The 14,142-nt window shown below is 40.2% G+C and overlaps 1 protein-coding gene across 6 annotated transcripts in view; it reads left to right on the top strand.

The window, feature by feature from the left end:
- MGAT4C (MGAT4 family member C) overlaps window positions 1-14,142 on the top strand; it is a 391,395-nt gene that overhangs the window by 121,938 nt on the left and 255,315 nt on the right. For 2 of the 6 annotated variants that reach the window (XM_084507473.1, XM_084507472.1), the window contains exon 3: window positions 5,624-5,659. The exons of 3 other annotated variants lie outside the window; for them this stretch is intronic. The gene's annotated coding sequence lies outside the window, so the exon portion shown is untranslated. Of the gene's footprint in view, window positions 1-5,623; window positions 5,660-14,142 lie in introns of those variants that run through there. One more of the 6 variants, XM_084507479.1, reaches the window with a different exon arrangement.

Raw genomic sequence — 14,142 nt, 5'->3', positions numbered from 1 at the left:
TTGTCCTCACTATTTTAACCAAAAGACAGATTGTGTGAGCTTTTACAAAGAAAATTAATTCTGTCCCAGCCAAAACAATGGCATACTGCCACTATTACAGTCTTTCAGTCTCTGTTTCCATGTTGTAATGCCTACATAAACAGAGAAAGAGTTTCAGACAAAATAATATTTTTCAATTTAAATTATCATATCAAAAATCACTGAAAGAAGGTGAAATACTGCTTACACAGAAATAAACAATTATTTATTTTTCATGTAGAAAAAAATAACAGATCTGTCCAAGTCATGTACAAATTTCAGTTTCTACAGTGTCAATAATCAATTGGCCCCAGCAGGGAAAAAAAAAAAAAAAAAAAAAAGGCAAACAAATATGTAAGACCCCCCCAAAAAATCCTTTTTGTAATATAATTATTATTACTCATCATTTTCTTTTATTTCATCTCCTTGTACCACACATATACTGCTTGCATCTATTATGTAAATTGTTTTTAAAGAGCTTCCTTCCAAACCAAGATACATTATTTTTAAAGTTATAGAGAGTTAGTGATTATTTTAAATCAGACTTTGGAAAAGCACGTTCAGTAATGGTATGCTATAGGGAGCTTAACTGATTCAGTGTTTTTAAGTTTAATAGTTTTTAAACATTGCTTATGCCTCATCTAGCAGTTCAGACTTTTCATAAGCCTCCTTAAATCTAAAAAGAGAATAAGCCCACATCAGTTGCCAGAAGTGTATAGGTCAGACTAATTTTAGGGCATCTTAATTATTTGTGTATTAGAAAGTAAAGTTGCCAATGTTTTGTAAGTTTCCCATCTGGTACATAATTATCCATGCAGATTCTTTAAAAAAAAAGCTGTTATTTAATGAATTTCATGTATAACAAATATACCATTTGACTTTTGCTATTTCTTTGGAGCACCTACAATGTATTGTTTACTTTTATGTAAATGTTTCTCTGATAAGGAACTTTTCTGTCAGTTATTGTGTTTGAATTTAGTACACCAAAGTAGCTAAAATATGGTGTTTTTTGTTTGTTTGTTTGTTTGTTTTTGTAGTGGATCCATTTTCATTTCCATTTACTGGGCTGTTGTTCAGGAAAGGGTGGCTTTATGCAGATGAACCGATTCCTTTTAAACTGGAAACTGGACTGTAAGGAGTGACTGTAATAGGAACAAAAGTGTTGGGATCAAAGACTAGGTAAAAATCTCCTGGAATGTGCTAATATACACAAGCTAACAGAAGGTTTTGAAGATATCAGTTGACCAGCCCACACTATGGAGAACTTATATAAAAAATGGCACATATAACTTCGTATTTGCTATTGACCCCAACCTCCTTAGTGACTCCTGTTGTTCCTTCCTTATCTGTCCAGCCTTCCTCTTGTCTTTTTTTACAAGCCACTGTGGTGGTTTTACCCAGCTGGGCACCTGAACTCCACCATGAGTGATCCCTAACTCCCCCTCCTCAAAGGGAAAGGGGGAGAAAATATGATGAAAAGGGCTCAAGGGTTGAAATAAGGACAGGGAGATCACTCAACAACTATTGTCAGAGGCAAAACAGGGTCAGCACAGGGAGATTAATGTCATTTATTACCCACTGATAAAAGTTAGAGCAATGAGAAACTAAAAACAAACTAACAATATCTCCCACACACATTCACCCTCTCATACATCCTCCCCTCAAGCAGCCCAAGAGAACAGGGAATGGGCGCTGCAGTCAGTCCCTAATGCTTAATTTCTGCCGTTTCCTCATGGTCACTCTCTGCCACTGCCACATGTGAGGTCCCTGCCACAGGATGTCATCCTGAACTGATCCTGTGTGGGCTTTCCACAGGCAGCAGCTCTTCAAGAACTGCTCCAACATGGGTCCATACCACAGGGTCCATCCTTCAAGAGCAAACTGCTCCAACACAGGCCCCCCATGGGTGGCAGGTCCCCACAGACCCCCTGCTCCTGTGTGGGCTCCTCTCCATGGGCTGCAGCTCCGGCTCAGGGCCTGCTCCTGGGGGGACTCTGTCATCTGCAGCCTCTGTCAGGTCAGATCTACCAACTCCACTGTCGGCTCTTCCACAGGCTGAAGCATAGAGATCTGCTCCATGTAGGACCCATAGGCTGTAGGGAGACAGCCTGCTCCACCAGGAGCCTTTCCACAGGCAGCAGGGGAACTTCAGCCTTGGCTCCTGGAGCACCTCCTGCTCTCCTTCTGCACTGACCTTGGTGTAAGCAAGGCTGGTCTTACTCCTTGATCTCCCAGCTGCTGTTGTGCAGCAGATTTCTTTTTCTTAAATATTCTCTCACAGAGACTCAAACAACATCACTTACTGGCTTGGCTCTGGCCAGCAGCAGGTCCCTTCGGAGCTGAATGAAACTGGCTCTGATCTAACACGGGGCAGCTGCTGCGCTCTGCTCACAGAGGCCACACCTGCAGCTCCCCGTTACCAAAACCTTGGTACCCATTATAGCCACACATTCACGTTTCCCTTTTTAAGGGGACTAGTTGTTCCTGCTGCCCTCTTTTGATATTTCAGAAGATCCAGTGCACTGCCATTCAAGACTCCAAGGAAACGTCACAATTCATTATCTTTGTAATAAGGTCAAAAACTTATTGCAGCCACATTCCCATTGTCATATTTAATCTTCTCCTTGACTTTTAACTATTTCTTACAACAAAAACACATACAAGTGCTATTCTAGGTGTCCTGAGTATTTGCAGATTATGTGGACATCTGAGTGTACAGCTCCCAAACAAGCTGGTCTTTGCTCTTCTAGGCTGGATAAAATGTCGCATCTCCTTTTTACAGAGGCAACACAAGACACATCTGGCACCCATGATTAAGAAAATGAGGAAATTTTTTTTCTGATCTGTTATATGAAACCATTTTGCACTCGTGAGAACAAAATCATTTTACAGCCGTGTGACATGCAAATAATGTCATGTTGTGGGCTTTTGCATAGCCAGTGGTACTGGGGTATCGTATCTCCAATATCACAAGTCCTGTGAATATCTTGCCAGCATCTCCTTTGAGCCTGGGAATGCTGAACTGAGCTGTTACTCATCCTTGCTGGGAAGCCTCCCAAATCATGGTTTATGTAATCATGAATATCCTTGAGTAGGTACAACAATTTGGAGTTTGTCAACACCACCCACACACCAATAAAGTACTGAGAAGAGATTCATGTTTCCTGTACCTGGACAGTCTCATCAATACTTCTCATGTGTTCTATCAGGGAGAAAATTTGAAAGGTGCCCTCTCCAACTGATTAACCATTAATTCTAGCCATTGAAGAATTACAAGCTCCACTTAGCCATAGTCTTCTATACATTTAGAGGTTCATGAAATACATTCTTTTCATATAAAAGTTGTATAAAATTTCATAAGACTATCTATTACAGAAGGCTTCATCTATGCCCTTCTGCATCTGAAGGTTCTGCGGCTGCTGCTGACTGTCCCTCTGCCAAAGAAGATGGGGTCACACCGGTCTGTTGATGAAGTTGTCTCCAGGCTTCAAAGGCTATAGTCATCCAAGGGCCAAAGCAGTTCGAGAGGCAAAAAAAGCTCTCTCTCTCAAACATCTCTCTCACACTCTCTCAAAATCACCCTCACGTTCTCTCAAAATCTCCCCCTCTCTCTCTCAAAATCTTTCTCTCCCGCAAAATCTCTCTCTCTCAAAAAATCTCTTCTGTGTACTCTCAAAATCTCTCTCTTAAAACCTCTCTCTCAAAGTGTCTCCCTCAAAGTGTCTCCCTCAAAGTGTCTCTCTCAAAGCCTCTCTCCCTCTCTCAAAATCTCCCTCCCGCTCAAAATATCTCACCCTCTCAAAATCTCTCTCCAAATTGCTCTCTCCCTCTCTAAACCTCTCACCCTTTCAGAGCTTCACATCTCTCTCCCCATCCTCATAGCCCTTCTTCAGACACTCTACAATATTTTATGTCCTTATATCATGTTGCCCAAAACTGCACACAGTACTTGAGGTGAGGCTGCACCAGCACAGAGCAAACTTGGAGAATCCCTTTGCCCTGCCAGCTAGCAGTGCTGTGCCTGGTGCACCCCAGGACATGAGTTGGTGGACAATCAGCATCCCTTGGAAACAAGTTTCCACAGGGGTCCCGTCTTCTGGGTGAGGTTCTTGCTGCACCCTGCTGATTGGAACAGTAGAGTAAGGAGAGGTAAATTACATTTAGATAGAACTATGTATATATTTTCTTTTAAATAATTTTCTGATATGGAGTTTAAAGGGCAGGAATACAATGGAAAGGGCTGGCAAGCTTTCCAGTTTAGGATGAAAAATGTATATGAATATGTATAATGTTTGTTGTAGAAAGAGACAAATGTTCTGTGCTGGTACTATTGGCAAGACACATTAGTGTGATGAAAGAAAAAGTAGTCAGGCTGATTACTAGATTATAGCCTTTTCTCTGTATGTACAAAGACTGGAAGTAGTTATGGAACAGAGTGCTAATACCTACCACTAATATCAGTCAGGTGATATTGAACAACTAAGGAGTACAATGAGAAAATGTGTGAAAAATATGTTTATTTAGATACCATTTGTATTGTTTATCTTATTTATTTGGTTCTAATTCTTTGAATAGCTCTTTCTGTTTTTCACGTATACTGTGTCTTGCTTCTTTTGTCTAACTCAGTGGATTACAACCTTTACAAATATAAAGGCCACACTGGCAACTTTTCAAGAACCAGAGGGCTACAGCTAATTTCCATATCAATTTGTACAAAATTACCTGAAATTTGAATCAGTTTGGCTTCTTCCTTATTTTGCACTGGGAAGAAATAAAATTTATTTAAATAATCACTAATATCAACCTTAAACTCTCATCTTCTTATAGTTTCTGAACCATTTTATTTGTATTGCTTAGTTCTTATATTTCCTTATTATGTTGGACTTCATAAGTTTTGTATTTAAGGTAGTGAAGAAGAAAGAAAAATGTTACCAACATGGGCAGGTTGAAATATCTGTGTAACATGGTATAACTTTTCCCATACAGCATGATACATTCATTTTTATTGATGGCATATGCTTGATAAAGAAACGGAGTAGCAGAACTGGTGATTTAGAGAAGTTGTTTTGTTTGTTTGTTTTTGTTTTGTTTTGTTTTTGTGGCTCTTAGAATGTAAGTCAAGGGGCTAAACGTTGCTCTTTTCTGTGCATTTCTGTGCAGTGTGTGCAACAGGGCCTCACATCCAGAGTCAATCTGTTTGCCTAAGTAGGATGTTTGAGAACAGAACAGTATCCTCTGCTCTCCTATAGTGCAGCACATCAAGGGTAGCATTTTTTTTGTGTGTGTGTGTGTTTTGTTTTATTTTTCCAAACATGCTTGACCATATATATCTGTGTCCCTCTGTCTGAGTTTGTATGTAGCAAGTAATCATGTAATTTTTCATACCACAGGTTTTTCATAGAGCAAAATATCTTTTAGCAGAAGTCACAGTTGTGTTCATGAAATATTTTTTTTTATTATAAAACTAAACAATTTTAAAGCATTCACAATGAGGTATGCATGAAGAGCCCTAAATAGTAACAATCTGTGATCAGTCTTAATAGTTGGTTATGGTTGATGATGTTCTATCCAGTATTTTTCTTGTTATTTGTTCTTGGTATTTCAGACATTTTCACTGCTGACTCCTGAGACCAGAAGACAAGTATGTATACTTTTCAAATAAATAACCCTTGTGATATGATAGATGAGTGGGGCTGCAAAAATCTTTTTGCCATTTTACTACAATGATTGAAAATATGTGAAATGAAATTGTTCAGAACTAGTGTTAGCTAGCTAAATAACTGATGAAGTTAGTAAGGAAAGACATTTTCTCAAAATAGCCAAGAGGGTCTTGAAGAAATACCAAGCACAACTATGTCTGAAATTTCCCAGTATAAATTTTGAAGTTTGTAAAGATACAATCGTGCAGTTATCTGCCTTTGTTTCTATACTAAAATCATGAAAGAAAATCTTTCATTGAGATACATCCCAAAGTACACGTATTTCCTTAATGGAATCCCGCTCAGTGCTTGCATGTGAAAACTATTGTGGAACGTTCATTAAAATGGCAAAAAGTAGGTGTTAATTCTAGATGTGTGTAGGTGTATGTAGATGTATCTGATGTAGATGTAGATGCATTTCTTTTCACACCAGTGATATCTAGTGCACATTTCTGACATTTTTGTTTAAGCATTTGAACAAAAGAGATAAGGTTTGCAATCAATAGGTATAAAATGAATGAGAAAGCAATGTTTAGCTAAGCTGCTCTTAACCAATTTTTCGAGACTTTTTGAGACTGAACATACCTTTTGGCTTCCTCCGTCTGTTCATTTGAGGTCTTTGCTATAATATTTAGAATCTCTGAGTTTCTCTATCTTACTTAGATTAACTCAAAATGAAGTTATTCAATGAGTATAATGAAGTTACTTAATGAGTACCCTCTATCAGGCATAATGGTTATAAGTTTACAGTTTTAACACTGTACTTCCAGCACGTGTTCTTCTTCCTTTTATTTCACTAACCTATTACAAGTTTTCATTACTCTTAGATTGGATCTAGTCTATTCAATGAAACTAAAGTTAATAATTTAAATGCACTACAATTAAGCTCCCTTACGCTAATATCTTGTAGTAACGGATACTCAAAGGGAAAGGATCTCCACCCTCTGAGTGAAGAATTTCCTCCATAGAAAATTTCCTTCATGTCCCTCTTTTGGACTTTCTTCAATATGTCCATGTCTCTCTTGAGATATGGCCTCACCATTGCTGAATAAAGAGGAAAGATCACCTACATCAAACTGCTGGCAATGCTTTGACAGGAATACCATTACACTCTTTTTGTGGCAAAGGCATGCTGCTGTGTCATGTTTTGTTTCTTCTGATGTGAGTCTTTTGCTTTGGAAAACATCCACATGACAATCACCCCTAAATTACAACATGTTAAAATTGAATTTTAAAAGTTCAGAAATCAGTGGAGAAGAATACTAACATAGGTGCATATGTGACTAGGTATTTTGAACAGGTGTCACGTTAAGGGGTGTAATTGATTAACCGTTACTTCTGGTCACATTCAGGGTACTGAACTGTCACATTCACAGATTCACCAATAACGTATTCACCAATATGGTCCAGTTGGATTCAGGGTACTAAATTATCATGGTCACAGATTCACCAACAACGTAACACGCCCTCACTCTAGTTGTCAGTCACATCACATCTCACTCACATCTAGTCAGATCAGCCTGTCGACTGATCCCAGAAGTCAGAAGGTATCCTTTGTGATGGTATCTTCCCTCATGATGATATCTTCCCTGACATCCCCTCTCTCTTAAGCCAATTTATATTTTTTTCTATCTTTTAGGTGGAGATTGAGTGACTCTAGTCAAGCATATCTTGATTATGATTGGTAAAAAGTTTTCTCATTTTAGTTTAAAGATATAGGCTCTGAGAAATTCAGAGTGCATGCTCAGTGAGGGGTGGTCGCACCTTGGGGGCAGCTAGCTTTTGGGATGGAGGTGTTTTTTGGTATTATAATGATATTATAATTATATTAATTATATTAAAAGTTCACTAGAGTACAGCAATTTGTAAAAACATGGCAGGTCATTGGCTCAGGGTAGCAAATGTGCAGCTTATCGGTCTCGGTGTGGACAAGAACAATCAAGTCCCCCTCTTGTCATGGAGCCTAGCCACGGTGTCTCCACTCCACTCTATACTGTAACAAGTATCACAGAATCACAGAATTTTCTAGGTTGGAAGAGACCTCAAGGTCATCGAGTCCAACCTCCAACCTAACGCTAACAGCCCTCCACTAAACCATATCCCTAAGCTCTACATCTAAGCGTCTTTTGAAGACTTCCAGGGATGGTGACTCCACCACTTCCCTGGGCAGCCTGTTCCAATGCCTCACAACCCTTTCTGTAAAGAAGTTCTTCCTAACATCTAACCTAAAACTCCCCTGGCTCAACTTAAGCCCATTCCCCCTCGTCCTGTCACCAGGCACGTGGGAGAACAGGCCAACCCCCACCTCTCTACAGCCTCCTTTAAGGTATCTGTAAAGAGCAATAAGGTCGCCCCTGAGCCTCCTCTTCTCCAGGCTGAACAAGCCCAGCTCCCTCAGCCGCTCCTCGTAGGACTTGTTCTCCAGGCCCCTCACCAGCTTCGTCGCCCTTCTCTGCACCCGCTCAAGCACCTCGATGTCCTTCTTGTAGCGAGGGGCCCAAAACTGAACACAGTACTCGAGGTGCGGCCTCACCAGAGCTGAGTACAGGGGGACGATCACCTCCCTAGCCCTGCTGGTCACGCTGTTCCTAATACAAGCCAGGATGCCGTTGGCCTTCTTGGCCACCTGAGCACACTGCTGGCTCATATTCAGCCGACTGTCCACCATCACTCCCAGGTCCTTCTCTGCCTGGCAGCTTTCCAACCATTCCTCTCCCAGCCTGTAGCTCTGCTTGGGGTTATTGCGCCCCAGGTGCAGGACCCGGCACTTGGCCTTGTTAAACTTCATGCAGTTGACCTCAGCCCATCGGTGCAGCCTATCCAGATCCTCCTGCAGAGCTTTCCTACCCTCAAGCAGATCGACACACGCACCTAACTTGGTGTCATCTGCGAACTTACTGAGGGTGCACTCGATGCCCTCGTCCAGATCATCGATGAAGATATTAAAGAGGACCGGCCCCAGCACCGAGCCCTGGGGGACGCCACTAGTGACTGGCCTCCAACTGGACTTGGCTCCATTCACCACGACTCTTTGGGCCCGGCTATCCAGCCAGTTTCTAACCCAACGAAGCGTGCGCCAGTCCAAGCCAAGAGCAGCCAGTTTCTTGAGGAGAATGCTGTGGGAGACGGTGTCAAAAGCCTTGCTGAAGTCAAGGTAGACCACATCCACAGCCTTTCCCTCATCCACCCAGCGCGTCACTCTGTCATAGAAGGAGATCAGGTTCGTCAGGCATGACCTGCCTTTCATAAAGCCATGCTGACTCGGCCTGATCGCCTGCTTCCCCTTCAAGTGCTGCATGATGACTCTCAGGAGGATCTGCTCCATGAGCTTTCCTGGCACTGAGGTCAAACTGACAGGCCTGTAGTTTCCTGGGTCTGCCCTCCGGCCCTTCTTGTAGATGGGCGTCACGTTTGCTAGCCGCCAGTCTGTAGTCTGTACTTCATCTGGTACAATTCTATGGGGCATGATAACATACTCAGTACATCAGAGTACTGAGGGAACTGGCTGATGTAGTTGCCAAGACACTCTCGTGTTTCAAAAGTCATGACAGTCAGGTGAAGTCCCTGGTGACCAGAAAAAGGGAAACATCACTCCATTTTTAAAAAGGGTAGAAAGGAAGACCTAGGGAACCACAAACCTCACCTGAGGTGAGTGAACCTCACCTGAGTGCCTAGGAAGATTATGGAAAAGATCCTTCTGGAAGCATTGTCAAGGCACATGCAAGACAAAGAGCTGATCTGAGACAGCCAGCATGGCTTCACCAAGGGCAAATACTGCCTGACCTATCTGGTGGCCTTCTACAATGGAATGACTGCATCAGTTGGCAAGGGAAGACTGATCAATGTCATCTACATGAATTACTCTAAAGCTTTTGACACAGTCCATGATATCCTGATCTCCAAATTGGAGAAAGAGAGAGATTTGAAGGGTGGACCATTCAGTGGATAAGGAATTGGCTGGATGGTCACGTGCAGGCAGTTGCAGTCAACAGCTCTATATCCAGGTGGAAGTTGGTGATGACTGGTGTCTCTCAGGTGTCTGTCTTGGGACTAGTGCTGTTTAATATCTTTATCAACAATATAGACACTGGGATCAAGTACACTATCAGCAAGTTTTCAGATGACACCAAGGTGCGGTTGATACAACAGAAGGAAAGGAAGTCATGCAAACAGAGCTAGATAAGCTTGAGAAGTGGGCCCATTGAGGTTCAACATGTCCAAATGCAAGGTGCTGCACCTGAGTTAGGGCAATCCCAGACATGAGTATAGACTGGGTGGAGAACTCATTGAAAGCAGCCTTGTGGATAAAGACTTGGGATTGTGTTGGACAAAAAGCTCAACATGAGCCAACAGTGTGTGCTTCCAGCCCAGAAAGCCAACTGTATCCTGGGCTGCATCAAAAGAGGCATGGCCAGCAGGTCAAGGGAGGTGATTGTCTCCCTCTGCTCTGCCCTCATGAGGCCCCACCTGGACCCAGACCTTGTTACAAGACGTGGTTTACAGCAGGTCCAGAGGTTGAAGTTGATCAAAGGAGCACCTCTCCTATGAATCAACGGTGAGAGATGTGGGGTATTCAGCCTGGAGAAAAGAAGGTTCCAGGGAGACCTCATTGAGACCTTTATCTGGGGCTTATAAAAAAGATGGAGAACAACTTTTTGCTCAGGCAGATAATGAGGGGAAATGGTTTTAAACTAAATGAGGGGACATTAGACTAGATATAGACGTAGATATAGATGTAGAGCTTAGGGATATGGTTTAGTGGGATATGGTTTAGTGGGGACTGCTAGTGTTAGGTCAGAGGTTGGACTCGATGATCTTGAGGTCTCTTCCAACCTAGAAATTCTGTGATTCTGTGATTCTGTGATATTAGGGGGAAACTCTTGAGGGTGGTGGGGCACTGGAACAGATTGCCCAGAGAAGTTTTGGATGGGGCCCTGGGCAACCCGTTCTAGTGGGTAGCATACCTGCCTGTGGTAGGGGGGTTGGAACTAGAAGATCTTTAAGGTCCCTTCCAACTCAAGACATTCTATGATTCTATGAACTTGAGTGCTTTCATTTTATGCACCTGACATTCACATAGTATGAATCATAGTGGTTCCACTGGTAACAGCAGAGCTCTACTGGATTATGTCAACTGATATAGGTCAATGATATTTTATTTTTTTTGTTGCTATCATGCATCGCATTACATTAGAATGCTAAATGTCTTTAGGCTAACTAAAATGCCCCAAGCAAAATAAATATCTACTTTTTCTGTCAAATCTGTTTCATCCCTTTTACTGTTTATTTCTGCTTCTTTTAACATTGCTGATCACTCATCTTTCATGGAGGTTCACTTCTCTGAGACTGTTTCTGACATTATTTTTCTGACTTCTCCTTCACTGATATCTTCCATTACTTCACAATTTATATTGGTAAAATTTTGCTTCTTTTGCTTTTTAAATGCCTTCTCTTCATTAAACTAGTATTACACCAATAATTGGCATTCTGCTGATCATGATTCCTGATCCCATTTCATCTCTCTTTGTTTTTCTCTCCTAAAAGTGCCTGTCTATGATTATGTTCTTGTATCTCATCTTTATCATTTATATGACCATTAACATTTTGCAAAAAAAAAAAAAATCTGCTGTATTATCTTCTTCAGAAATGTTTAACTGTTACTCTCTCACTTGTGCAAGATACATTTTTTTTTTTACTGACATATGGATTCCTCATATCTATTTCTGATTTTACTTGGTTGAAGTGTCCCCTTGAGAAAGAACTCTTTCGCCTTCCCTGACATCTTTCTCTAGTTTTCTTTTTTTCTGAACTGCCATCGCTCCTTTCAGACAACAAATAGTCTCCTAGACTGAGCAGACTGAAGCCTTGGCAGTTTCATGTCTTCCTCCTGTTATATCCACAGCTGTAGCCTCTCATCCATCTGGTTCTCCACAAGGTCATTCCTGTTACCTTAATGACCTGACTCTCTGAAAAGATTGTTCTCATGTCTCTTATTATATATTCATTTCCTACATGCCTGACTTTTCTTTCACCTTCATATTTCAAGTGACAGATCTTTTCATATGGTGTCAGCAAATATATCAGTTTGTCCCTTTCTGGGGACACATTCTATTCCCATTCATGAATTCTGCCTTCACAGGCCATTGCCTCCAAGTGTCACACAATTTAGGTTACTGTTTCTGCAGTTATATTTTATGTAATATATTAAATATGTAATATATGTAACCTACTTAACATGCTGCTAAATTGTGATGTTTGTGATATTTGACAACAACAACAACAACAACAACAAACACATTTTCAAGTATTGAAACACATTTTAAAAGAAAGGACTCATTTATTAAATGTTTTGAGTAGCTGCTCAGATGATTGAAGTTGTATCTCAATCAGCGTCATTTTAATGGAGGATCACTCAAGTGCATGATCTTTTCAGGGGCATTAGCACTGTATGAGCTACTCTATCTTGGCTGCAATGTGTTCATATACACATATCTGCTAATGTTCTCCTACTGTTGTTTGAAAGGTTGATTTGGAATCAGAGCTGTTTTGCTTCAGTTCACCAGAGACTGGCAAACAAACCTAAGACTGTTCATTTAAAAAGTTTTGTACTATCCAAGGTAAAGACGGAATGCTTCTGGATTAGCTCTTAGCCAATTGAAGAAAAGAAAATGTGGCAAAGAGGTTTTGGGATTTGTTTTGAAACCTGTAGCTACTTTGTGATCCAATTGTAAGATTCAGTGCAATTGATGGCCATATGATAATCTTTAGAACTAAAACATTTGGTAGCAAAGAGATGTACCTCAAGTGATGCCAAAAGGCACCTCGTAAGAAGAAAAATCTTGAATGATCCAGTGTTACAGATTTCTTACAGAGAATAAGAGGTCTCAAAAAAGAAAGAAAACTCTGGGTTCTATCTGAAATGTATCATTCTTCTTTATCTAGTACAAATGACAAGGGACTGTAGAATTCTGTGTGGACAAGCACCAGACATAGAATCATAGAATCATGGAATTATTTAGGTTGGAAAGGACCTCCAAGGTCATCAAGTCCAAATGTGATATAGAGCGATAACTATTCAGAAACAAACATCTACCCTAGTGTGCCTGATAAAAACAAGCAGTGAAACTTATTGTTAATCCAGCCACTTTATAATAAATACCGTTCTTTTACTTGTTTTGAAGTAATTTTTCAGAATCTAGGTGTATCATTATATGTTTTCCTCTGGGCACAAAAAAATGTTAACAGGTTCTTTCAAGGTTTATGATAGTGTGTGTCAAGATTTCTGTAACAGAAGGGTTTTTTCTCCCAAGTATTATATAAGACAAATGTTATACAATAGTATTCCTCTCCATCATTTGTGTCTGTACATATCTATGTTATTAATTATATTAGCAGAGCTCTGGGAACAATTCTTTGGAACACATTTTCTTTTTTTTTTTTTTTTTTTTCCAACTTATATTCCCCCTGTTGACCACCAGCCAGTGTAAAGTACAGACTACTGAAGAAACTAGGCCCTAACGGTTTTTCTTTTTGCTCGTGTATTCACATTTGTTCTCATAGATTTGAGCGGTTTGGATTTTAGAGAAAGTAAAATTTAAAGTTATAACTGCACTGTTTGACATTATTTGACACTTCTTCCACATCTTAAATTTTGACTTTGGGCATGATCACTTCAAAATAAAACTCCTGTTCTGAACTAAAAAACTAATGTACACTCAGTAAGCATGGCAGGAAACATTTGAAAATCTCTCATTCAGCTTTTCTTTGTAGTGTTTGGGTAAAAAGGTAAAGCATAAAAATCTCAAATTCAAAGTTTTTCAAAAGGTTTTAATATTTTGAAAGTTCTTACTTTAATGAGTACATCACAAACACACCATAGAAAAATAATCTTCTCCTCAAAATGCACATAGTCATCATTAGCCTAGCGGAAAGTAGAGGGAGTGGGAGAGTTATAATGAAGTATGTGAAATTCCTATGATGCAAGGAGCACTGCACTACAGGTTTGAGAACCATTTACTGTTTCTCTCTAAATCTTGCTAAAAATAATTCGGCTGGTTTTATATCATCTTTATTTTGTAATCAGTTTTAGATTAAGAAAAAATTTCCCAGCAGTTTATGAAAACTCTCAATGGAATGTCAGAAACAGAGCAGTGCTGCTACAAGGCAGGTTATGCATGTCTAGGGGGAGATGTGGTGGTGGATCAACATGTTCTCATCTGGATCTCCAAATAGTTCTGAATACTAAAAACTATGTTATAAATTTAAGAATTTATAAAAGTAGGATATGAAGAAAAAAAAGTAGAATATGAAGAAATTTGAAATGTAAAACACTGAATGTTTCCTGTCCCTAAACTCTCATGTTTCTTTGATGCTACTCATTTTCCAGTAATTGAAGAAAATGATAGAATAAGACATCCTGAGTGCT

Source organism: Aythya ferina (assembly GCF_964211825.1).
Source record: "Aythya ferina genome assembly, chromosome: 1".
NCBI classification, from domain to species: Eukaryota; Metazoa; Chordata; class Aves; order Anseriformes; family Anatidae; genus Aythya; species Aythya ferina.
This window is presented reverse-complemented; position numbering and strand designations above follow the sequence as displayed.